We start from the raw sequence: 5,078 nt of genomic DNA, 5'->3' as shown, positions 1-5,078 counted from the left end.
GGTGCTTTCGAATATACTGTAATGCCTTTCGGTTTAAGAAACGCGGGTGCTACCTATCAAAGGGCAATGAATTCCATTTTTCATGATATGATAGGACATTCTTTAGAAGTGTACATAGATGATGTGGTGATTAAGTCCCCCGAGGAAGGAAACCACATATCAAGTCTAAGGAAGGCATTCCTAAGAATGAGGCAGCACAAGCTAAAAATGAACCCCAAAAAATGTGTTTTTGGAGTCCAGGCAGGAAATTTCTTAGGATTCTTGGTTCACCAGAGAGGCATAGAGGTTGACAAGAATAAAGCAAAGTCCATCATGGAAGCCCTACCACCTCGGAACAAAAAGGAACTTCAGAGTCTCCTAGGAAAAATCAATTTTCTAAGGAGATTCATATCTAATTCTGCAGGAAAGATTCAGCCCTTTTCTTCCTTGTTAAGACTAAAGCAGGAACAAACATTCAAGTGGGAAGAACAGCACCAACAGGCTTTCCAGGAAATAAAAGATTACCTCTCAAATCCACCAGTTCTGTCCCCACCAAAGAGAGGCAGACCACTCAAGCTCTATGTATCTGCATCAGAAGTGTCCATTGGAAGTCTGCTAGTCCAAGATAACAAAGAAGGAAAGGAGCAGGCAGTCTACTATCTAAGCAGAACATTAACAGAAGTGGAAAGAAGGTATTCCGCAATAGAAAGGCTTTGTCTGGCCTTGTATTTTACTGCTGTAAAACTCAGACATTATATGCTGCCACACACTATCTATATCATCGCCAAGACAGACTTGATCAAATATATGTTGACAAGACCAATGCTGAGAGGCAGAATTGGGAAATGGACTTTGGCTTTGACAGAATTCACCTTCAGGTATGTCCCCCAGAAAGCTGTCAAAGGGCAAGCTGTGGCAGACTTCCTAGCAGATCACCCAGGAGAGGAAATTGAAAACATGGACTCTTTGGACATAGCAAATGCAAATCTACTAACTAGGGCTCATGTTTGCCTTAACAATCCAATCTATTCGATTCATCTTACACCTTGGAAACTATATTTTGATGGATCAAAGACAGATAAGGCTTCAGGAGCCGGGATTGTTCTGGAAGAACCATTGGGGATCAGACATTGCTATTCCTTCCAGTTAGATTTCCAGTGCACCAACAACAGGGCCGAGTATGAAGCTTTGATTATAGGGCTTGAGATGTTGGTGGAATTAGGAATCCAGTCCGTGGAGATCTTGGGAGATTCAATGCTTGTCTTAAAACAAATTGCTGGAGAATACAAGTGTCTAAATCCTTCCTTGGCTGTATATCTAGTAGCAGCTAGAAATCTGTTGACAGAATTCAGAGAAGCTACTTGGGAACACATCCCAAGGGAAGAGAACTTTGCAGCCAATGAACTGGCTCAGGTAGCATCAGGCATACAAATGCCCGAAGACTGCGTCCAGAGGATCATCAAGATAGGAAGAAAAAGTCTACCGTCAGTTCTGACTAGAGGAATGGAGATAGAAGTCAATTCTGCCTTAATCACTAAAGACGATTGGAGGGAGCCTATCATGACTTACTTGCAATATCCCACTCTGCCCTCTGAGAAAAGAGTCAGAATCATGGCTACAAACTACCTCATGTGGAATGAAGATTTGGTCCGAAAAAGTAAGGATGAGGTGCTATTAAGGTGCCTCGGAAAGACAGAATATATGAAAGTCATGGGAGAAACCCATGAGGGGATCTGTGGAGCTCACCAAGGAGGAAGAAAGATGTGCTGGTTAATTAGAAGGTATGGCTACTTCTGGCCAACCATGTTGAAGGATTGCATCAACTATTCCAAGGGATGTGAAGCTTGTCAAAGGCACGGCCCAATCCAGCAAGCTCCTTCTGTTCCCATGAATCCAGTGGTAAAACCATGGCCTTTTAGGGGATGGGCAATGGATCTCATTGGCAAAATCTATCCAGCCAGCAGCCAGCAGCACTGTTTTATCATTGTTGCTACAGATTATTTCACCAAATGGGTAGAGGCCAAGCCAATCAAAACCACAACTTCTCAAGAGATCATCACCTTTATAGAAGAACAGATCATACAAAGATTCGGCATTCCCGAATCAATCACAACTGATAGGGGTTCTTCTTTCATATCTAGGGATATGCTAGATATGGCAGAAGCATTCAAGTTCAAACTGCTTCAATCTACCCCCCTATTATGCTCAAGCTAATGGACAGGCAGAATCAAGTAACAAGGTGATTATCAATATCATTAGGAAGATGCTGGAGAAGAATCCAAAGCAATGGCATGAAAAGTTATCAGAGACTCTGTGGGCATACAGAACTTCAAAAAGAGAAGCAACTGGCATGACCCCCTATGCTCTGACCTACGGCCATGATGCAATTCTGCCCATGGAGATAGCAGTCCAGTCTCTTAGAATTGCTCACCAGCACGGTCTCACAGGAGAAGACTACTCTCAAGCCATGCTACTTGAATTAGAAGAATTGGATGCAAGCAGGATTGACACCCTCAACAAACTCTTAGCAGGAAAACAGGCTGTGTCAAGGGCATACAACAAAAGGGTCAGAGATAAGAGTTTTGAAGAGGGAGAGATAGTCTGGAAGGCAATTCTGCCTCTTGGAGCACACGTAGCTGGATATGGAAAATGGTCACCAACATGGGAAGGTCCTTTTGTGATTAACCAGATCCTCGGAATGGGGGCATATAGGTTGCAGGACAGAGATGGAGTTATTCACAATGCCCCAATCAATGGCAAATGGTTAAAGAAATTCTACCCAACCATGTGGGATTCACAAGCTGTACAGACAGACCCCGGGATAGAAAAAGAACAAGGCTGACTTTTTCTATTTTTTTTGAATCCATTTTTGCTTTAAAGTTGTTTCGTTTTTTACTTCCAAAATTTTGTTTTGTTTATTACATCAAGGGTAAATGAAAGTAGTAAGATGCTGTTTGAAAGGGAAGCAGAACAAACTTTATTTAAAATAGCCACCATAGTGGCAAATTTGTCCAAATAAACAAAGAAACAGAATTCGAAAAAACTAAAATCCTAATTTTCCAAGGGTTTCCTGCAGGTTCGCCTTCTTGACAGAAAGTTCCTTCTGGAGCAGCACTCCTTGGTGGATCGAGGCTTCTGCAATTTCCAAAGCTGGCCTGGAAGCTGCAACCATGCTCTGCACAAGGAAGGTGGCCTTGGTTTTAGAGCTCAGTCCAGTCCCAAGCCTGTTCTGCACCTCCCTGCACTCTGCCAGTTGTTTTTGAAGCTCTTCAATCTGCTTCTCCAACTTATCCGCAGTAGCCTTGGCCTCCTTATATCCAGCCACCATCTGGTCCAATTCTGCCTTCTGCTTAGCAAAGTCAGCCAGATTGGCTTCGTGTGTAGCCTTGCAGAACTCAGAGGTCTTGAAGGTGGGCTTGAGATCCTCATAGCGATCGTGCAGATTAAGCACATCTCTGGCCAAGCTTAGGCCCATCTCAAGAATAGGCTTTGGAGCCATGTTCTGTCTATGCAGCAGGTCCAGATCTTTCATCAGCTGATCCAGAGCCCCCTTATCCTCATCAAACTCCAGCTCAGTGGACTGCCAGATTTTTAACCTCTCCATGGCCTCCTGCACTGCTCTAGATTTTGCCTTGCTCAGAGGAGAGCTGAGTTTCTCCAGCCTGTCCAGTTGAGCATCCAGATCCATGGCTTCAAACTCTTCCAGCTCTGGATCAGCGAAAGAAGCCGTAGCAGATGATCCTGGAAGCGAATGAATAGGCATCTGCAGAAGAAAGCATAAGTTAGGACCAGGCAGAAAGGCAAAAATAATAAGAGACTCGAAAGTTATGAAAACTTACAGCGACAATGGGAGGCTTCAGGGGGCTGGATACAGCGGCCAGAGCACCAGTAGCCTTAGGCACTTCCACCTGAAAAGACTGCAACTGTTAGAACAGGCAGAACAGACAGAACAACAAAAAACATGAACAAGTTGAGAAGGAAATTACCACAACCACAGGAGCAGCTGCAGTTGTTCCTACTTCAGCCTCTGGAACCACAACAGTTAATTCTGCCTGATCCACAGGGTCTGATACAGATGGCTCCACCCGATCCTCGGCCTCTGGAGCGGCAGTAGAGTGTTCTGCCTCAGCATCCTCAAAAAGAGCCAGTTCTGAACTAGTCAGCTCAGCACCTAGACCCTTTTGTTGCTTCTGCGCCAAGGCAATGCTCTCTGCAATCACCTCAGCAGGGATTTCATCCTACAGAAACAAGGATCAGAACAGAAGGAATGGAATAAAGAGAAAACTGATGCAAATCTCAGACTAAAACTCACCTCGTCTTCCACCACTGCCACTTTCTTTTGGGGCACCTCCTCCAGCCCTTGCAGCTCTTTTTCCTGCTCCACCTCCTCAAAAGCTTCTCGCAACTCGTCATCCGTCCCAGAAGGACTGACCGGGATTGCTGCGGCCTCTTCTGCGGCAAAATACTCCACTTCACCCTTCTTCTTAAGCTTTTTTAACTTAGTGGGAGGAGGAGAAGGACTCCCAGCTGGACAGAACAAAAGCAAAAGATTAGAAAAAAGAAAGCAGAATAAATCCAGAAAGAACAGTTGGAATGTTCCAAACTCACCAGGAATGCCAGGCCCTTTTCTTTTTCTTCTACCAGAAGGAACAGCCTCGGCAGGGGTTTGTTCTGCCTCAACATCATCCTCTTCATCAGCAGAAGGGAGCTCCAAATCCCCGGCGGCAATGACGGAAGAGACTGCACCAAACAGTTAGAGGTTAGAAGCCAATCCAACAGGAAAAGACAGAAGAAAATTAAAAAGGGAAGGCTTACCAATCACTTCTCCGGCCTGGACAGACTGTCCACCCACATTCTTTGTCAAAGAAGGATCTAATAACAGGCAGAACATATGTTAAAAACAGATTATCAAGACAGAACAAATCCCAGACAGAATCAAATATCTACCTTCTATAATTTGTGCATTAATGTCCTAGATGGTCTGGATCATGTGCGCTTTGGCCTCCCCCTCCGCAAAAAGATGCCAGTTCTCCCAACCGTCAAAAAGCGTCTTGAGGGCGGTAACAGAAGCTGGTAGATTTTGGAATCTGGTTTGCCAC

General features: G+C 44.6%; 1 pseudogene; it reads left to right on the top strand.

Moving 5' to 3' along the window:
* Positions 1–1,782: 1,782 nt before the first annotated feature.
* On the top strand, positions 1,783–2,821 carry LOC117615948 (annotated as a pseudogene).
* The last annotated feature ends 2,257 nt before the right edge of the window (positions 2,822–5,078 follow it).

The sequence above is a fragment of the Prunus dulcis genome, chromosome 1 (genome assembly GCF_902201215.1).
Source record: "Prunus dulcis chromosome 1, ALMONDv2, whole genome shotgun sequence".
Taxonomy (NCBI): Eukaryota; Viridiplantae; Streptophyta; class Magnoliopsida; order Rosales; family Rosaceae; genus Prunus; species Prunus dulcis.
This window is presented reverse-complemented; position numbering and strand designations above follow the sequence as displayed.